This window comes from Borostomias antarcticus (genome assembly GCF_949987555.1).
Source record: "Borostomias antarcticus genome assembly, chromosome: 11".
Taxonomy (NCBI): Eukaryota; Metazoa; Chordata; class Actinopteri; order Stomiiformes; family Stomiidae; genus Borostomias; species Borostomias antarcticus.
The window spans coordinates 8,386,798-8,408,256 of record NC_140244.1 but is presented as its reverse complement, the minus strand read 5'-3'; the positions used below and the strand labels follow the sequence as shown (position 1 = coordinate 8,408,256).

At 50.5% G+C, this 21,459-nt stretch overlaps 1 pseudogene across 1 annotated transcript in view; it reads right to left on the bottom strand.

The window, feature by feature from the left end:
- Positions 1-359: 359 nt before the first annotated feature.
- Positions 360-21,459, bottom strand: part of LOC311315176 (serine/threonine-protein kinase 4-like) — a 32,249-nt pseudogene continuing 11,149 nt past the window's right edge. Inside the window, exons 6-9 of the transcript in view lie at positions 8,746-8,874; positions 8,369-8,529; positions 3,709-3,857; positions 360-518 (exon numbers count right to left, since the gene is read on the bottom strand). The product of the transcript in view is annotated as a serine/threonine-protein kinase 4-like (transcript). The remainder of the gene's footprint in view (positions 519-3,708; positions 3,858-8,368; positions 8,530-8,745; positions 8,875-21,459) is intronic.

Genomic DNA, 21,459 nt, shown 5'->3' with positions numbered 1-21,459 from the left:
GAGGTGGAGAAGGAGCAAGAAGAGGAAGAGGAGAAGGAGGTGGAGAAGGAATACTTTAGAGGTCTGAAGTGCTCTTGACCAATCGTCTCAATAACTTAGGACACGGACATGCGTGCTGCGCAGCGTCAGGTGGTTGTGTTGGAAGAATTGAACAAAGCGAACTTGCCAAGGAGCGGACTGTGACGGAAGCATTGAACTGTTCATGCTATAATCCAGTGTAAGGTGACCAACAACCTTCACCAGTCCAGTCCAGTCCAGTCCAAATCTGACCAGTAAACTAGACCAGTGTATAAGACCAGTCCAGTGTGGGCGGTCTGAGTCCGACAGTGCAGTGTTGAGAGGCGGGGCGGGTCGGTAGGTCAGAAGTTCTGCTGGCGTCGTTTCTTGGCCTCGATGGCGTCCAGGATGGGCTGTCTCTTGGCCTGGTAGCGCTGACGGATCTCCTCCATCTCCTGCTCCATCTGGGGGTCCAGGGACGCCAAGCGCACCCTCAGCTCCTCCACGCTCCACCAACGCATCTGCAGGGCACACACACACACACACGCACACACAAACACACACACACACACACACACACATCAATATGTACACAAAGAAACATACCATCCTGTGCACCTTGGCCTACACACGCCATTTACACACAGCAGACAGTACAAGGCGGGCTGTAGGCGTGGACGTCTACACTCTGACCACGACTGGGACCACGATGTCCTCTGAGATACAAAGATAAGCCAAGGAGCGTCTGAGAACCTCCCCACTCAGAGAACCTCCCAGATCTGAGAACCTCCCCACTCAGAGAACCTTCCAGATCTGAGAACCTACCCACTCAGAGATCCTTCCAGATCTGAGAACCTCCACACTCAGAGAACCTTCCAGATCTGAGAACCTCCCCACTCAGAGAACCTTTCCGGTTCTTCTCTTCCTGTGCTGTAAGTGTAGGTACTCTAATGTTCTTTCACCATTTGACGAAAATGTATGAAACTTGGTACACTGATGTCTTTCCTCATGGGGAGTAAATCTGTCATTGAACCCATGATGTCTACCATGATGGATTTTTCTGCAGGTTGGCAAAACCTACAAAAAAGTTTCTTCTCATAAACCGTAAGTCCCGATCGGTCTGAAATGTCACTTGTATGTTTAAGGTGCATGCCTCCCTACAGGGTGTTAACAGCTAAGAAATCAAATCCAAGACAGTGGAGAAATTGGCATTTTTGTACAAAAAATAATAATTGGACACAAAATGCAAGTGCTTATAACTTACTTAGAAGAATGATCTAGGGATGTGAATGGACTGGCAGGACCAGGACACTAGCATGTTGCACCTTGTCGGAACATTTGCAGATATCTCGATTAAAAATTTGGTGACTTGTGGAGTGAAAAAGTGAGCACTTTATGCTAACTACTGCAGTACCATTTTAAAGGTGCCCACAGCGCCCTCTGGCTGCCAGGTGGTATAAACATTGTGCCCAAGATGAATGTGACACAAAATCTGCTGGGTTCAGAGATGAGCGCAACACTCACTCCTCAGTTGATCTGACTCCTTCAATTCATCACTCCTCAGTTGATCTGACTCCTTCAGTTCATCAGTCCTTCAGGTCATTTGACTCCTTCAGGTCATTTGACTCCTTCAGTTCATTTGACTCCTTCAGTTCATTTGACTCCTTCAGTTCATTTGACTCCTTCAGTTCATCACTCCTTCAGTTCATCCGTCTCCTTCTCCTGTTGGTCAGTCTGACCCCTGTATGACCTTGTGTGTTTCTTTATGTTATTGTTTGTTTTACTGTCTTTGTGTGGAGAAGCTCTTTGAAGAATCGCTTCCTTGTCTTCAGAGAAGACGATGACTCGTGCTAACGATCGGTGGTCTTGAGTAGGACTGTGCGAGGGTGATCTGTTTGATCAGCCTGATACGCCTGATACGCCTGTATGATGCTGGGATGCTTTAGTTTCTCCCTCTGGGATCTCCTGGGCTGTTAGCAGCACTCTGCAGCTATTCACACACCAGATCAATGGACTATAAATAACCCTGGAGTCTCAGTCCTCGCACAGCATCCAGGAAGTCCTGGAGGACACCGGTCCTCAGGAGGGTGGTCCTGGAGGACAGTAGACATTCCTGGAGGACAGACTGCTCAGTCCTCACAGAACCAGGAGGGACAGAGTCCTCAGTCCTCACAGAACCTCACAGAACCTTCATTGTTTCATTTCAAATCCATTGTGGTGGTGTACAGAGCCAAAATTATGAAAACTGTGTCAATGTCCAAATATTTATGGACCTAACTGTATGTGTACTGTATGTGTCTTTAACTTTAAAATAAACTGACCCCAGAATGGAGGGGAAGTCTGGAGACTGGGCGGCCATCTTGACTGGCTCATCTATAATGGAGATGGAAGCTCTTAGCTCTCTCCAGATGTTCTACCACTGGAGCACACATCTTACACTACTGACTGGTCACACAAACCAACCACGGTGTGTGTGTGTGTGTGTGTGTGTGTGTGTGTGTGTGTGTGTGTGTGTGTGTGTGTGTGTGTGTGTGTGTGTGTGTGTGAGTGTGTGAGTGTGTGTGTGTGCTCTGTCTTCCTCTTCTCAGATAGACCTCTTATAAATACCAGAGCACCGGCCACTTTCCAACTCCCCAGGAATGAACACACGCTGAGCCCATTCTGAGCGCATTAAGGCTTCCAGGACTCACAGCCTGGCTAACCATTGTAATTGTGACAGATCTATATTTAGACCATCAGCTGCTTTCATCTTCATGTCGTGAGAAGAGTCCAGGACCCGACAGCACTTCAGAGGACATCCAAACTAAGCACACTGAAACTCAACATCCTCCAAACCTAACAGGACCAACTCAGTGACAGCACGCCATTGAGCTCCTCTCACAGAAAGAGCTCTGATGTAAATGGAATTCATCATCATCATCATCCTTTTCTGTAGCTGAAGAAGCTAGCAGGTCCTGGCCCAGTTTGGTAGTTGTCAGACAGTGATTTCTGGTATCTGCTGGATGCTTAGTGATTTCTGGTATCTGCTGGATGCTTAGTGATTTCTGGTATCTGCTGGATGCTTAGTGATTTCTGGTATCTGCTGGATGCTTAGTGATTTCTGGTATCTGCTGGATGCTTAGTGATTTCTGGTATCTGCTGGAGGTTTAGTGATGTCTGGTATCTGCTACAGCAGCCTCTCAGTGCGTACCTACACTACGATTGCGGAGGTCAAGAGTTCAGCTTCAACTCTACAACTGATCCCCACCGACTCCCCACCTAATGACAAACTTTCGACACGGAATATGACGGTGACCTACTGTAGCCATACTCTCTCTGATCTATCCAACATGATCACACTACCAAAATAAGAGTCATCTGATCTATGTTGGGAAATATAACGACTATAATAACTAATGATAATTGTACCCAAAATCCACCTAACCTTGATGCTAACCTATGAGAATCCCACATTTAGGACAAGCACCGAAAGAGCTACTACACACCTCAAGCTCTGAGCTTGGTGGAGGAGACAGGGTCCTGAGTAGAGGAGACTATATTTGTACTTTGTTTGAGACACAAATAGTTTTTTGTGCACACAGCAAAACATATTTGGCAATGGGAAAAATTAATTGTGATGAGTGCCCCCTGGTGGGGTGCACGTGTATCAGGCGGACGGTAGATCTAAAGTCAGTAGAAAATCAGTAGAACTCTCCCCCCATAGTAACTCACCACCTCAAGGTCGCCCTCTGCTGGTAGCTTGCGGTTGTCAGCGTTGTGGCCCTGCTCTCCGGCCTGGTTGCGGCTGTTGGCTTCCTTCTCCTTCTGCTCAAAGTACTCCAGGAAGGAGGGCTTGGCTGGCTGCATGGTCTCATCCCGCCCTGCGCGCCAACACACACACGGGCACACACACGGGCACACACACGCGCACACACACACACACGCACACACACACCAAAAAACAGTTAAATAGGGTATGAGGTAGGGTTGAGCGATGTGTATTAAAATATGACATCACGACATTCAAACATTACTACCCTAGTGTGAGGGACTAGACCTGTCCAGAAACAGGCTTCTATCCATCCAGCTCCAGACTGCAGCCACAGGTCTGAAAGTCTGTCAGTTGTGAAGCTGTTCCTGAGCCTGTGATGCAGGCTGTGGTGCTGCCTGTCTCAACATGGGGGATCATGGATGGATGTCCCCCCACCACCCTTGGCCACAGACCCTCACTCTGCACATAACTAATTCACAACCTGCTAAGATTATTCAACCACTTCCTTATTGCCACCCTGCACTCGTCCAATCAGAGAGCTAGCCCTAACAGCTCTGAACATTCTGTCTGAGCATAGTAAATGAAGCTCAGCAGTAAACATGTCTTCTGGCTCATTCTAATCTACTACAGCAGTAACAGCCATCACCCTATACACACACACACACACACGCACACGCACACGCACACGCACTCATACATTCTCAAGCCCACACAGCTCTACTATTCACTGCACTGGGAGTCAAGTGATGTTATTTTGTGCAGCCGGTCAGATAATGACACCTCTCTCTCTGCCTCAGCCAATCAGGATGAGGATGAGGTGGACCAGGTCCAAGTGCTCAGTCCAGGTCCTGGTCGGGGACCGGACTGAAGAGCATCTGCTCTGCATGTTTTTCATATTGGGTTCTTTGGGAGGAAAGCCTTGTGAACACGTGGAGAACATGCACACTCCACACAGAAAGACCCGGAGACCTTCTAGCTGTAAGGCGACAGTACTAGGTGTGTGTGTGTGTGTGTGTGTGTGTGTGTGTGTGTGTGTGTGTGTGTGTGTGTGTGTGTGTGTGTGTGTGTGTGTGTGTGTGTGTGTGCGCGCGTGTGTGTGTGTGTGTGGATTGCGGTGGTGTAAGGAATAGGCTTTTAATTCTACATTAGTGCACTGTTAGTGAGGATCAATAACTTTATTTTGGTGTCTTCTATCTTAGGAGAGAGGAGCAGACAGGGGTAGACAGGGGCAGACAGGGGCAGATAGGTGCAGACAGGGGCAGAGAGGGGCAGAGAGGAGCAGACAGGGGCAGACAGGACAGATAGGGCAGACAGGGGCAGACAGGGGCAGATAGGGGCAGAGAGGGGCAGAGAGGAGCAGACAGGGGCAGACAGGGGCAGATAGGGGCAGACAGGGGCAGAGAGGGGCAGAGAGGGGCAGATAGGGCAGACAGGGGCAGACAGGGGCAGATAGGGGCAGAGAGGAGCAGACAGGGGCAGACAGGGGCAGAGAGGAGCAGACAGGGTCAGAGAGGAGCAGAGAGGGGCAGAGAGGAGCAGAGAGGGGCAGAGAGGGGCAGAGAGGGGCAGAGAGGAGCAGAGAGGGGCAGACAGGGGCAGAGAGGGTCAGAGAGGAGCAGAGAGGAGCAGAGAGGGGCAGAGAGGAGCAGAGAGGGGCAGAGAGGAGCAGAGAGTAGTACGGGGAAGCAGAGAGGAGCAGAGAGGAGCAGAGAGTAGTACGGGGAAGCAGAGAGGAGCAGACAGGAGCAGAGAGGAGCAGAGAGTAGTACGGGGAAGCAGAGAGGAGCAGACAGGAGCAGGGAGGAGCAGAGAGGAGCAGAGAGGAGCAAGGAGAAGCAGGGAGGAGCAGAGAGGAGTATGGGGAAGCAGAGAGGAGCAGAGAGGAGCAAGGAGAAGCAGGGAGGAGTACGGGGAAGCAGAGAGGAGCAAGGAGAAGCAGAGAGGAGCAGGGAGGAGCAAGGAGAAGCAGGGAGGTACTTTAGGAGCTAAATCTTCTTGGTTAATGTGACTTTAAGAGCTGAGAGGAGCGATCCATACTAACACAATATAAAAGTCCATTAGTCAGGATATGGCTGCCTGCCAACTGGAGGGGTGGGTGTGTGTGTGTGTGTGTGTGTGTGTGTGTGTGTGTGTGTGTGTGTGTGTGTGTGTGTGTGTGTGTGTGTGTGTGTGTGTGTGTGTGTGCATAAGCTATAGAAATTACATTAAAGAACCATACCATAGGGCCACTCTACCCTGGTAATCAGCTGCATCGACAGGAAACCTGCATCTACCATCCTGACCTCATCTACCATCCTGACCTCTGACCTCATCTACCATCCTGACCTCATCTACCATCCTGACCTCATCTACCATCCTGACCTCATCTACCATCCTGACCTCTGACCTCATCTACCATCCTGACCTCATCTACCATCCTGACCTCTGACCTCATCTACCATCCTGACCTCATCTACCATCCTGACCACATCTACCATCCTGACCTCATCTACCATCCTGACCTCTCTGCTCCTCTCTGACCTCATCTACCATCCTGACCTCATCTACCATCCTGACCTCTGACCTCATCTACCATCCTGACCTCATCTACCATCCTGACCTCTGACCTCATCTACCATCCTGACCTCATCTACCATCCTGACCTCTGACCTCATCTACCATCCTGACCTCATCTACCATCCTGACCTCTGACCTCATCTACCATTCTGACCTCATCTACCATCCTGACCTCATCCACCATCCTGACCTCCTCTACCATCCTGACCTCTGACCTCATCTACCATCCTGACCTCATCTACCATCCTGACCTCTGACCTCATCTACCATCCTGACCTCATCTACCATCCTGACCTCTGACCTCATCTACCATCCTGACCTCATCTACCATCCTGACCTCTGACCTCATCTACCATCCTGACCTCATCTACCACCCTGACCTCTGACCTCATCTACCATCCTGACCTCATCTAACATCCTGACCTCTGACCTCATCTACCATCCTGACCTCATCTACCATCCTGACCTCTGACCTCATCTACCATCCTGACCTCATCTACCATCCTGACCTCATCCACCATCCTGACCTCATCTACCATCCTGACCTCTGACCTCATCTACCATCCTGACCTCATCTACCATCCTGACCTCTGACCTCATCTACCATCCTGACCTCTCTGCTCCTCTCTGACCTCATCTACCATCCTGACCTCATCTACCATCCTGACCTCTGACCTCATCTACCATCCTGACCTCATCTACCATCCTGACCTCATCTACCATTCTGACCTCTGACCTCATCTACCATCCTGACCTCATCTACCATCCTGACCTCTGACCTCATCTACCATCTTGACCTCATCTACCATCCTGACCTCTGACCTCATCTACCATCCTGACCTCATCTACCATCCTGACCTCATCCACCATCCTGACCTCATCTACCATCCTGACCTCATCTACCATCCTGACCTTCCGGGGACGCTCCTGTCCGTCTCTCTCTTCTTCTGCATGTTTTTGGTTATGTGTTCTTTTGGGAGGAAACCTTCGTGACCACGGGGAGAACATGCTCTCCACACAGAAAGGGCTCTTAAGCGCTCTTAATGGCCGCCCTACAAACCTGGTATGAGGTTCTGTATTGTTATTGAGGTGGTTACACACCGTCCTTGACCTGATCTTTAGCCTCCATTCTTACAAGCTAAAGACTTAACCTGTTTGCACCTGCCCAGCGCCGTTAGAGGCTTCACCCGCCCGATGCCATGTGATTGGCTAAAAACTTTATCAAATACATGCCCATGGAGCGGACGACAGATGGTCAGACAGGAAGTGTAATCCCGATGTCTCAACAGCCCCTCCGGGGCGAGACAAAAATGGTGTCATCAGAATGAAGACAGTGGAGAAAGTGTTCCTGGAGTCCTGAGTCTGTGGCTAACAGCCCCCCAGGACCTGAGCTCCAGAGGTGTGGGGGCCACGGTAGAAGTGGTTTAACTCAAATAGCTCGTCTGCTGTCCAGTTTTTACAGTCAGTCGTTAAGAGATGGGTTTTGTGTGTCCATGGGAATAGAAGTGGGTGTAGCTGTGTACCTCTGTCTACCCTAGCCCAGGACCCCCCTAGAACAGCTGTGGCTCAGTGGTAGAGCGGGTCTTCCAACGATCGTAGGGTCGGCGGTTCGAATCCCGCCTCCTCCTGTCCACATGTCGAAGTGTCCTTGGGCAAGACACTAAACCCCAATGAGCAAACTAGAGCAAAATGAGCAAACACTGCATGGCAGCTGTGTGAATGTGTGTGTGAATGTGTGTGAATGTGTGAATGAGAGGCTATCGTATAGTCAATTTAGAGGCCAGTGCAGTCAATTTACCAACAAAGGCCTGAAACTCTCTTCTCATCCAGACACACTGCAGGTAGAGGCTGCCCTCTGCTGGCTGACCGAGGAACTGCAGCTGGGAGTCAGCAGTTACACCAGGGTCCTGGAGGGCCACAGGCTCCACTGGTTCTCTACATGCCTGTGTGTGTGTGTGTGTGTGTGTGTGTGTGTGTGTGTGTGTGTGTGTGTGTGTGTGTGTGTGTGTGTGTGTGTGTGTGTGTGTGTGTGTGTGTGTGTGTGTGTGTGTGTGGGCGTCTTACGTTTCATGGTGCCGGCCTCGTCCTCGTCCTCCTCGTCCGAGTTGATGACCATGGTCCACCATCGTCCTCGCCGTGCCCCCCAGGGAGCCCGCCGCTCGCACCGTGCCCACGTCCCCCATCCCAGCACGCACCATGGTCCCCTGGTCCACCTCATCCTCATCCTGATTGGTCGAAGCAGAGAGAGGTGTCATTATCTGACCGGCTGCACAAAATAACATCACTTGACTCCCAGTGCAGTGAATAGTAGAGCTGTGTGTGCTTGAGAATGTATGAGTGTGTGTGTGTGTGTGTGTGTGTGTGTGTGTGTGCATTTCTGTGTGTGTGTGTGTGTGTGTGTGTGTGTGTGTGTGTGTGTGTGTGTGTGAGAGAGAGCGTACTGAGTTGTCGTCGTCCTCAGCGTCCTGCTCTCTCTGCTCAGCCTCCTGTCTCTTCAGTTTGATCTCCATGGCGTCGCTGATCAGGGCTCGCAGGATGCTGCTGGGCTTGGCTGCCTTAATGAAGGGATGCTACACACACACACACACACACACGCACACACACACACACACACACACACACACACACACACACACAGAAATACACACAGAAATACACACAGAAATACACACAGAAATATACACACACACAATCATATTCAGTTGATGACAACCTAGACTAGGCTGTTCACATTGAGGTCGCATTGCAAAACATCCAACATGTTTTAGGATCACATGGACGTGGTGTGAATCTGATTTAAGAACATCAGAGTGTGAGTTCTGCTGTTCACATTGTCATGAAAAAAACAACCCGAGTCACATAAAAGCAATAAAATGGGATTTGGGCCACTTTTGACTGCAGTGTGAATGAGGCCTAATGCATGTGATAATGCTAGTAGATTGCAGTAAGTAGTAGTAACAGCAGTAATAGCAGTAGTAGTAGCAGGAGCAGGAGCAGTAGTGGTGGTAGCACTAGTAGTAGTAGTAGTAGTTCTATTTCGTGGAGCTCCGCCCCACAGGGCTAGCTCCTATTGGCTAGCGAAACCCAGCTAGCTACATTGACTGAAGAAAAAAACATACACGCACCTGTGTCCAACCAGGTCCGGTGCACCACTGTATAAGCGGGCTACGCCCGCACATCTGCTCCTTCGAAATTTTCAGCTCGCATTGCTACTGGAGAAGATCAGAAGATGTCTACTCAGCGGACCCAAGCGGACCTGGCGGCGTCCCTAGATGACCCCCTGCCGGTGCCGATGGATCCGCCGGATCGTTTCTGTGTGTGCGGCTCCCGCTACAGCGACGTGGGACACCACCTCTGCTTCCGCTGTCTGGGGCCGCAGCACGCCAGAGCGGGTCTGGCTCCGTCCCCCGCCTGCGAGATCTGCGCCCTCCTGGACCCCATGGAGAGGATGCTCCGGGCGCATTTCTTCGCTCCGCCGCCGCTGGAGACTGAAGGTCTGGTCCAGCTGGTCGGCGAGGACATCGGCGCGCCCCCGCAACAACCGGCGGCCCCGATTACCTCCCTCGCGCCTACGGATGATGAGGATGAGCTCTCCGGGGAAGACGAGGTTCTCTCTGCGTCGGAAGCCACTACGGCTAGTGGCGCCTCCTTCCCGGGGCGGGGTTCCTTCGATCGCGACCTGCCCCGGCTGCTGGAGAGAGCCGCGCATCACCTCGGTATCTCCGTCCCGGAGCCTGCTGCGACTACGGGGCTCCCACTGTGGAGCTCCGTCTGCTACGGGCGTCCCTCTCAGCCTGCTCCTCGTCTCCTGCCGGCTATGCCTGACCTGGAGGCGTTCGTCGAGGCTGAATGGGAGCGGCCGTTGGCCATCAGAGGTCCGCTTCGCCAGTTCAGCAGAGCTACGAGGGTAACCGGCTGGACTGACGTAGCAGCTATCGGCTCTCCTCCTCTGGAACCCGACATTGCAGCGGTCCTGGTGCCTGGTTCCTCCGCCTGGGGCTCGGCCAGGAAGCCTCTCATGCCGGACGTCAAAGACAAGACAACCCTGTCCTTGGCCGACAAGGGTTTTTCTCTGGCCGCGCAGGCCGTGGCTGCCTCCTCCTCCATTGCTATGCTGGCCATTTACATCGGCCAGCTAGCTACGGAGCAAACCCCCCCCTCTATGGATGAAGACAGGAGAGCGGAGATGGCCGAAGCCGCCGGAGCTGTGGCTCAGCTTGTGAGAATCTCCGCCTCCTGTCTGGGTGGAGTGATGGCCACGTCGGTGGTGCAGCAGCGCCACCTATGGCTCTCCCTGACCCGTCTGCGCGAGGAAAGCAAGAGTGTCCTCCTCAACTCACCGGTCAGTAGGGAGGGGTTGTTTGGGGCAGCTGTGTCTAACATCCTGGAGCAGTGTCGCAGCCAGGAGCAGGACCGGCTCCTCCTCGCTCGCCATCTCGCGGCTCCGGGGGAGCGCAGTGTGCCGGCACGTCCGCGTGCTCCGGCTGATGCTGCCGCGACTGGGAGCAAGCGCCGGCGGACACACAAGACTAAACAACCTGCCACGGGGTCCCGCCCCGCTGCGGCCCATGGACCGGCTCGCCCGGGCTCCTGGACTGCGCACGCGGCTCCTCCCCCGCGACCTCCCCCTGCCTACCCCGCCCAGGGTGCCGGGACCGGTCCGGCGTCTTCAAGCGCGCCCACCGCTCCGCCTCCGGCTTGGGGTAGGAAGAGGCGCACCTATTGACGGTGCGTGAAGATGCGTGACTGTGTTCTGCCCACACCACGCTCTGTTAAGAGCGGCGGTGAGCAAGTTTCCCTGTTCAATAAAACAAACACGATGCAACGTTATCAAGCTGGTTGTAATGTGCAGTCCGCATCTCCTCCCTTTTCGACTACTGTAATGTTCTCGGCTAGAGCCGCTGGGTCTTCTGTGAAAGAGTCAGAATTGACCACGGCAGGTCTCGCCGCAGCTGGGAGACCGGCTCGAGCCGCGGAGTCTTTTCCTGCTAAAGCAGACGTGACTCACGCGGGGCTCGCCGGCTCAGCTGATGTGATGTATTCGGCTAGAGCCACCGGGTCTTCCGTGAAAAAGTCGGAATTGACCATGGTAGGTCTCGCCGCAGCTGAAAAACCGACTCGAGCCGCGGAGTTTTTTCCTGCAAAGAGAGCAGACGTGACGCGCGCAGCTCTCACCGGTTCAGCGAATGTAATATATTCGGCTAGAGCCGCCGGGTCCTCTGTGAGAAAGTCAGATTTGACCACGGCAGGTCTCGCCGCCCCTGTTCTAAACAGACCGGTTGGGTTTTTAACAGAGGGGATGTGTGCGCCCAGGCCAAGTGCTATGGCTGTACTGCCCTGTTCGGAGTTTTCTCGGGACCGACCGCTGGCGGGGTTTAGCGGCGAAAAAGATGCGCTAGACCCCCGGACGGCGTTCGTTCATTCGGGCCGAGCGTTCGAGCCTCTCCCTGTGTGTTCGACAGGTAGAGAGTTTTCACGCTCACCGGTCAGTGAGAATACTTCCGTGTTTACTGCCTCGGCTGGCTATTTAACACTGCCCGCCTCTCATGTCCCGTCTAGTCGGTCTGCGAAAGACGGCACCTTGCCAGATCATGCAATGCGGGGCTTCCCGCATTGCAACACTCCGCCGTTTTCTCTCAATGGGATGAGCGACGGCGGCTTGTTAGCAATGCGGACGGTGTCGGCTCACTTCCTCTTTTTGTGAATGAAGTGCTTCTTGACAGGAATGCCATTCATTCTCGCGCTGTTCAGGGACATGGGACTCCCAATGGGGATTTTTCATCTCCCTTTCGAGGGTGGCCCGCCTTGGGCCAGGACAGCAGAGTTTCTCAGCTGTCCGGTGGCGGTCAGGGCCAAATTGAACTATGGCAGGTTCCTCGATCTGTTCCCGCGATCTCCGGCACAACCTCTTTCCAACCGCTTCACAGTCTGGCAGGAGAGATGTCTCCTGGACAGCTGGTTGCAGCGTGTTCTACGGGAAGGGTATCTCATTCAGTTTTGTTGCCCCCCACCGCCCTTCATGGGCGTAGTGGAGACAGTGATACCGCGTCCCGCTCAGGCTGCCGCTCTGTCAGCAGAGATTGCAGAACTGATGGCGAAGGGAGCGGTAACTGTGGTCCCGTCAGGCCAGAGGGACGAGGGATTTTATTCCCGCTACTTCCTCGTGCCAAAGAAGACGGGGGGCGTGAGGCCAATTTTGGACCTCCGCCTTTTCAACAAAACGGTGGCGAATCTGAAGTTCCATATGCTTACGGTGCGACAAATGCTGGAGGCATTCCTTCCCGGCGATTTTTGCACCAGCATAGACCTCAAGGACGCTTACTTCCACATACCGATAGCTCATCGGCATCGGAAGTTTTTGCGTTTCGCCTACCTGGGTGTGGCGTACGAATATACCAGACTCCCGTTTGGATATGCGCTCGCCCCCAGAACCTTCTCCAATTGTGTGGAGGCGGCGTTGAGGCCACTGCGCCGGCAGGGCATCAGGATCCTGGCGTACCTGGACGACCTGCTGGTACTGGCTCCGTCGCCTTTGTTGGCTCTGATGCATACCGCCACGGTGGTGCGGCATCTCACCGACCTGGGGTTTGCAATCAACTGGGAGAAGAGTGCTCTGTGGCCGGCCCGTCAGATTGTTTACCTAGGTATCAATCTGGACACGAGCGCCATGAGAGCACGGCTATCCGATTCAAGGAGGGAAACACTGGAGAAGAGTCTCAGTGTTTGCCGTCCTTCTCGAAAGATCGCGGTTCTGTCGATCATGCGCCTTCTGGGTCTCATGGCAGCCGCCCATGTGGTAGTGTCACTGGGCCTTCTTCACATGAGGTGCGTGCAGAGATGGTTCGCGCGGCTTCGTCTGGACCCTGTGAGGCACAGACGGCGCCTTGTGCGGATGCCGGGGTCGTTGTCAGCAGACCTCGACTATTGGAGGGACCGGCGCGTAATAGCGCACGGTGTTCCAATAGGCAGGGTGTCGGCTCACGTCGCTGTCTTCACAGACGCGTCTCTAAGCGGCTGGGGTGGTACATGTCTGTCCCAGGCCGTAGGTGGTTTGTGGGCCGTCGGAGAACGGCGCCACATCAACCTCCTGGAGTTGGAGACGGTGCTACTGACATTGCGCCACTTTGTACACCTGGTACAGGGGCGCGATGTGCTGGTGCGGTCAGACAACCAGACCACAGTAGCTTACATCAACCGACAAGGGGGAGTCCGCTCGCCAGCGCTTCACCGTCTGGCGGTAACGCTGTGGCGATGGGCTCATGTCAATCTCCGGTCACTGACAGCGCGGCACATTGCCGGCCGTCTGAACGTCGGGGCGGACCTGATGTCTCGGGGCGGGCCTCACCCGGACGAGTGGAGCCTACATCCTCAGGTAGTGGCTCAGCTCTGGACCCGGTTCGGCAGAGCAGGGGTGGATCTCTTTGCTTCGAGAGAGAACGCGAAGTGTCCCCTCTGGTTCTCTCTGAGACAGCAGGACCAGCCTCCGCTGGGCGTGGATGCGTTCGCGCATGCCCCCTGGCCGGGGGCGCTGCTGTATGCTTTCCCGCCGATGGGGCTGATTTTACCATTGTTGGCCAGGGTGCGGTCAGAGGGTGCATCAGTGATACTGATAGCGCCGGACCGCCACTGGGCGAGATGGTATGCAGAAGTGATGGCCATGACTACTGTAGAACCGTGGCACATCCCTCATTGGCCGAACGCTCTGTCCCAGGCGGAGGGCTCAATTTGCGCACCTCCAGTCTTGGGACGGCCGCTGGTGGCCTGGCTCTTGAACGGCGGAGATTGTCTGATAGGGGACTCTCTCCGGCCGTGATCTGTACAATTCAGAGCGCGCGCGCGGCTTCCACTGCCTTGGTTTACTCTGGCAAATGGGCTGCTTTTGCGCGTTGGTGTGAGGAAAGGGACTTCGCTCCCGAGTCATGCTCGGTCGAGGCGATTTTGGAATTCCTTCAGCACCTGATGGGTCATGGTGGCGGTTTGGCAGCATCCACTATCAAGGTGTATGCGTGTGCTATTTCCGCATGCCATGAGGGGTTCGCCAAAACTACGGTTTTCGGGCATCCCCTGGTTAAACGCTTCCTGGCCGGCACGCGCCGTCTTCGCCCTGTGCGTAAGGCTGCGGCGCCGCCTTGGGATTTGCTCTTGGTTCTGGATGCGCTATGTAAAGCGCCGTTCGAACCAATGGAGCGGATATCTCTCAAGTGGCTGTCGATTAAGACCGCGCTGCTCCTTGCTCTGACGTCGGGCAGGCGGGTCAGTGATCTGAGGGCGTTGACAGTTTTTCTCATCACGGGTGATGGGAGCAAAGCTGTGTTGCGCACGGATCCATCTTTCGTTCCGAAGGTGGTCCGGGGCGCCTATAGGGCACGGGATTTGGAGCTGGGAGCCTTCTATCCTCCACCTCATGCGAGCGAGGAAGAGGCCCGCCTGCATTTGTTGTGTCCTGTGCGTGCGTTGATGTGTTACGTCCAGCGCACGGCTGCGGTCCGCACCACCCCCCAGTTGTTGGTTTGCCACGGCCCAGGGAAGGTGGGTTCTCCGTTGTCGAAACAGCGTCTCTCCCATTGGATCTGTGAGGGCATCGCCCAGTCTTACGTGACTGCGGGTCGTCCTCTGCCTGGTGCTGTTCGGGCACACTCCACAAGGGGTGTGGCCACGTCAGTTGCCCTGTTCAATGGTGTGTCAGTGGAGGACATCTGTGCGGCGGCGACTTGGTCGTCCCCGTCTCCTTTTGTCCGTTATTACCTTTTATCCATGTCCTCTGTCTCTGTGGCGTCATCTGTGCTAAACACAGCCGCCGGTGCGAGCCAGCGTTAGACAGGATTTTTCATGTAGGTGTTCGGCTCGAGTCGCCGGGTCTTCTGTGAAAGAGTCAGAATTGACCATGGCAGGTCTCGCCGCTACTGGAGAACCGGTTTGAGCCGCGGGGTCTTTTCCTGCTAGGAAAGCAGACGTGACTCACTCAGGTCTCACCGGTTCAGCTAAGGTAGGAGCGGGCCCGTCTAGTGACGTTCCGTTCCTGTTTATGTGTGAGGCTGGGACGGGCTTGTTACGGAGTAACCGCTTTGGTCCAGCTCTCGCCCCACGTACCTCTCCTTGCCCTCGGCTGTGATAGACTGAGTGTGGCGGGGTGGGGCCAGTGCTTGGGTCGGATCAACTGTTAGTATGGTCTCGCCTTGGAGCCCTGGCTTGTGTCCTGACTGGTTCCCTTACTGGGGCCAGCAAGAGTGTATGGTGCGGTCGTGTAGCTCCGCTTATGCCAATAGGAGCTAGCCCTGTGGGGCGGAGCTCCACGAAATAGAACGATGGTTACGTATTGTAACCCTAGTTCTATGAGTGGAGCGGAGCCCCACAGGGAACAGACTTGCTGCCCCGCAGTCTGCTCGCTGAAAATTTCGGTTAGGAGCAGATGTGCGGGCGTAGCCCGCTTATACAGTGGTGCACCGGACCTGGTTGGACACAGGTGCGTGTATGTTTTTTTCTTCAGTCAATGTAGCTAGCTGGGTTTCGCTAGCCAATAGGAGCTAGCCCTGTGGGGCTCCGCTCCACTCATAGAACTAGGGTTACAATACGTAACCATCGTTTTAGTAGTAGTAGTAGTAGTAGTACCTGTAGTATTAGTAGTATTAGTAGTAGTAATACCAGTACCTGTAGTAGATGGTTAGTATTAGTATTAGTAGTAGTAATACCAGTACCTGTAGTAGCTGAGTAGTATTAGTAGTAGTAATACCAGTACCTGTAGTAGCTGGGTAGAATTAGTAGTAGTAGTAGTAATACCAGTACCTGTAGTAGCTTGGTAGTATTAGTAGTATTAGTAGTAGTAATCCCAGTACCTGTAGTAGCTGCACTGTAAAAACTAACTTTGTGGTCTAGTAAAATATATAAAGAAAATGTTGATAATATTTACATTGTAATATTAAGTTTCAGTGAGAACTTAATAAAATTGTTAATATGTACACATTTTATTAATGTAATAAATAAATTGCAATATAAGAGTAAGTTTTATTATAGATTTACTCATAAAATGTACGCTATTCATAGACACTGCGCATAAACCTAAAAATATGAAGTACATTTTAATCGAAAATGCAGCCTGTTTGAATCTGCGCATGCTCATTGGACAACCGCGCGAGACCTCGAGCAGTCTGAACTTGTGAGCCGTTGACTCCGTCGGCAGTGTTTGGAAGAACCCAGTGAGACGGGATCTGATGCTTGATGTCAGTAGCCTATTTCATGACCAGGTAAGTAACTCAGAATTGAATTACTTATCCTCTGCATTTTCCCGACCCGTTTAACTTTTTCAGTTCCATAGATAAGACTGTTAACGTAAGTTACATGCCTGCCGGGCCGCTGTCTTAGCAGTGTAGCAATATTACACTGCTAGCTAGCACTAGTTACTAGTCCACCACGTCTCGAGCCTTGGTACATGACTGCTATAGTCATGTTCAGCGAGTCCTAGTTTGAAATGAGGACGAACAGAGACACACTTCCATAGACCGATACGCTGCCAGCTCGCTGTTATTTGAGCACTGTAATGTTGGTGCTAGCTAGTAGCTAGCTGGTTAGCACTAATCAATCAACCACTTTCTAGCTACCAGCCAGCTTTTTTTGTCGTCAGCCTGCGAGCTCTAGCCACGAACAGACAACATTCGGATATCACTGAAGGTTCAGCTTGTGATTATTTCCAAGATACAGGTCCATTAATTTCGATTGTTTGATTGGGCTTGATTGAATTGTCGAAGACAATGCTTCCACTCGTTAAATGGCTTTTCCAACCTCATGTTGGCCAACGCCATTGGACACGATCCGTTCTCTCTCTTAACCATCCGAAATAAACATCTCTAATTAACTCTTGATACAGTGCAGTGAAAACGTAATGGTTTGTATTTTGATGAAATTATTGCACTTAAGCTAATATTTTTCTGAGTGTTATTTTAGCAGTGTAATGTTATTTGTCTGCGTTATTTGCCAAAATTGCTCCCAATTGAACTAGGCGCACGTGCAGCTTGCCGCCATTGGTGCCATATGCGGCCCAGTTAGGTTCTATTTAGTTAGAATAATCAAGTTACGCTCATTAAAAAACTAAGTAAATCTTATATGCATGTAATGGTTACAGTTATGAAGTAAAGAAGTAGATTTAATTACTTTTACTTTTTTCTGTTTGACAATAACATATGTATCAAGTAGCAATTTAATAGAATCAGGCAAATGTTACTAAATGTGTTGAAATAAATGTGCCTATAATATTTTGTGGTACAATAAATGTGTGCAGACCTCATTAGCAAGCCTGCTAGTCACCTGGTTGTGTGATGTAGATAGCAAACTAGTGTAGAAAACTAAACTATTTCTTTCCATCAACAGAAAAATCAGTGTATCAGTGAGTGGGGTCTTTGAGGCAAGAACTGGGAAAACTGTGATTAAGGCAAGTACAAATTGATGCATTCTATTAACATTGATGTGGTTTCCAATGTTGTCTGTGTAATTGGGGCAAAGCGGCATAGGCTTTGGCCACCATTAAGTTTCTACCTTATTATTATTTGTGTGTGTAGAAGGTCAAGACACACACACACAGGCTCAATGGTTTAGGTCTTTGTTTTAATATGACACATTTTCTGTTCTTTTACAGGGTCACTTGTAGGAGGAGACAGTGCAGTGGACAGGTGGTTTAGTTTTATATAGGCTAATAACAATAATTGTTGGTGAGTGTAGAACAGGTTTTACACAACATTACATACTTTACAATTACATCACCAGTTTAGACAGGTCTATATTGGCAGGTTTGAACTATGCTATGAGATGGTCATGCAAAAGTTGCAATTTTAGGACATCAACCCGTTTAGAGCTCTTAAAGCATTATAGATTGAAACATTTACACACCAGTCAAGGCCGGTCACTACCCTGCTTGTACTCGGATTGTCCTTGTTCGTTTAATGGTTGGGGTGCACTTCGCACACATTTGTCTCGAGATCATCCAGAAACTGAACAGTTAGGGCAAATTGTTAATTTTTCTTGTCTTGTTTGTAATTCATGTAGTTTTCACACAGAGAAGCAATATTTTGAACACCTCGGGATTCATCTTAAAAAGCACGAAACGGTCCAGTGTGTTTTTAAAGGGTGTGACTATAGCACTTATATATATACAACTTTTGCTTCACATAAAAGTAGGAAACACACTCCTCACTGCCTGGAAGATTTTAAGAATACTGTATTCCAGACGTTTCCAAATCAAGTAACAGATGATGATAGTTCGTTGGTAGATGAAAATGAAGTTACTTCTAACGAAACACTTGTCGGGGAGGGTGAGGACTTGGTTAAAGTCATTGTAGATGAGCTTGGTTCCTTACTGCTTAAATTAGACTGCATCTTTAATGTGCCTAGTAGGTGTATAGATGAGATTGTAGGGGAGCTTCAATTTATCACTTCCTCCGCATCTGCACCCGTTATAAAAAACATTGTCCATAAGACATTAGAAGACCACAATTGCACTGTCGGAGAACTGGTGATCACAGATTTGGTAAATAGAATTTGCCAATTAAATCCTCTTAGTGCAGCCTTTAGTGAAAAAGGTCCTCTTGGTACAGCATACAAGAGAAAAGGGTTCTTAAAGGAACACTTCTCTATTGTTGAACCAGTAGAGTACATACTTGATGTGAAAGAAGGAAAGTCATTTCAATATGTACCAATTTTGCAATCCTTGTCAGAAATTCTGAAAGATGGTGACATTCAGGAGAAGGTGTTCAATCCAAAATATTCTAGTTCTTGTGACTATACTAATTTCCGTGACGGTTCCCATTTCAAGGAAAATAGTTTTCTATCTGGAGAGGAGTTAAGACTTTCACTTATACTCTACTGTGATGACTTTGAAATATGTAATCCATTAGGAACCTCTCGTAAGAAGCACAAGGTAACAGGTGTCTACTGGGTGTTGGCTGATATTCCAGCTGTATTAAGGTCTTCTTTATCATCTATTTATGTGGCGATTTTATGTAAGGCAGATGACGTGAAGCAGTTTGGTTATCCTCGAGTGCTGGAGCCCTTATTAACTGATTTGAAAAGCTTAGAAGAGCATGGTCTTTTTGTGCCCTGTTTGGGAAAAGTTATAAAGGGCACCGTATTTTCTGTGATAGCTGACAACCTTGGTGCCCATTCATTGGGGGGGTTTGTTGAAAGTTTTTCTGGGTCACATATTTGTAGATTTTGTGTTGGACAGCGGTCACAGTTTCAGGAACTTGAAGTCAGGACAGGTGCATTCCCTGGTAGAACAAAACAGCAACACCAGTTAGACGTGGAAGCAGCAGTAGCCAGTGACACCCCTAGCCACGGAGTTAAAAGGCAGTGTGCAATTACAGAAAGGTTGAATCACTTTCATGCAACAACGGGTTACCCGCCTGACGTACTGCACGATTTACTAGAGGGAATTGTACCTGTAGAATTGGCACTGTGTTTAGAAATCTTGATAAAGAAAAGGTACTTCTCTCTTGAGGAGCTGAATAGGATCATCAAGCAATTCCCGTACAAGGGGAACGACAGGACAAATTGTCCCACACGTATACCACCAACCTTTGCCTCCCGTAAAACCATAGGTGGCAACGCACATGAAAATTGGTGCCTACTGCGGCTGCTTCCGCTTATGGTTGGCTCCAGAGTACAGGAAGAGGACCAGGCATGGCAGTTGTTGATGACACTCAAAGATGTTGTTGAGGTGTGCATGTCACCTACCCACACAGATGAAAGCATTGGCCACCTAGATAGCCTGATTTCTGAGCATAGACATAGATTTTGCAGAGTTTTTCCACAAAAGAAATTGATTCCTAAACACCATTTTGTAGAGCATTATCCGCAGCTCATTAAAGCTTTTGGCCCAATAGTTTTCTTATGGACGATGAGGTTTGAAGCCAAGCACCACTTTTTTAAGAAGATGGTGAGACAGACTGGCTGCTTCCGTAACATTTTGAAGTCTATGGCAGTAAAACACCAGTCCATGATTGCATACCATCTCCATAGTTCAAATGTCAAAAAACCTGCTGTCTCTGTATCAAAGATGACCAGAGTTCCATTTGAGGTTGTAAATGAAGACATTCAAGCTTTTCTATCACAGAGATTTCCTCAAGAGACAACTGTTCATTTGACAAACAATGTAGAATGTCAGGGCACCAGTTATGGTATTGGCATGATGTTGGCATATGGCTCCACTGGGGGGTTGCCCGACTTTGCTGAAATACTGCAAATCCTCATTGTTTGTGACAGTGTAGTGTTTGTACTGAAACTGCAGAGTGCATGGTATTGGGAGCATTTTAGATGTTTCAAGTTGGAGTCCACAAGCACAGTCAAAGTCATGGAGCAGTCTCAACTCACTGACACTTACACATTGGCTGCCTATACAGTGGGAGGCGATCGAATGGTTTCTCTCAAACACCACATCTGCTTGTCAAACTAGGTAAAGTACCATTTTAAAACTTGAACCCATCCTGTTGTGATGTATGTGATGTATCATGCCAAAACTCAATGGGAAATATTGTGAGATATATATATACACAATATTTCCCATCGAGTTTTGTCATGATACATCACATTATTTGCGGAGAAAAGCAAGTACAAATATCAGGTGTAAATGAAAAAGCGTGTATGCACAATGATCAGAGGGGAAACACTAAAAGTCAAACAGATTTTTTTATTAATTTAAATCCTAAAAGTGTACAGTCTGTCTCTGCTTGCCTGTCTCTGCCTACTTGTCTCTCTGCCTGTCCCTGCCGGTCTCTGCCCGCCTGCCCATCTCTGCCCGTCTGTCTCTCTGCCTGCCTCTGCCAGTCTGACCATCTCTGCCTGCCTGTCTCTCTGTCTGCCCATCTCTGCCTGCCTGTCTCTCTGCCTGCCTGCCTCTCTGTCAGTCTGCCCATCTCTGCCTGCCTGTCTGCTTGCCTACCCATCTCTGCCTTCCCATCTCTCTGCCTGTCTGCCTGTCTGCTTGCCTGCCTGCTTGCTTGTTAATGTTACTTATTGGTTCCAAATAGCTAATTTGTTGCTGTTGTCAACATTTTGAATCAACCGACTCCCCCCCCACACACACACACACACAGGCCATCAGCATAGCCTATTGTGAGGAAAAATATATTATTTGCTCTGTCTAATCAAATTATCTTTTTTTTTCTCCTGCA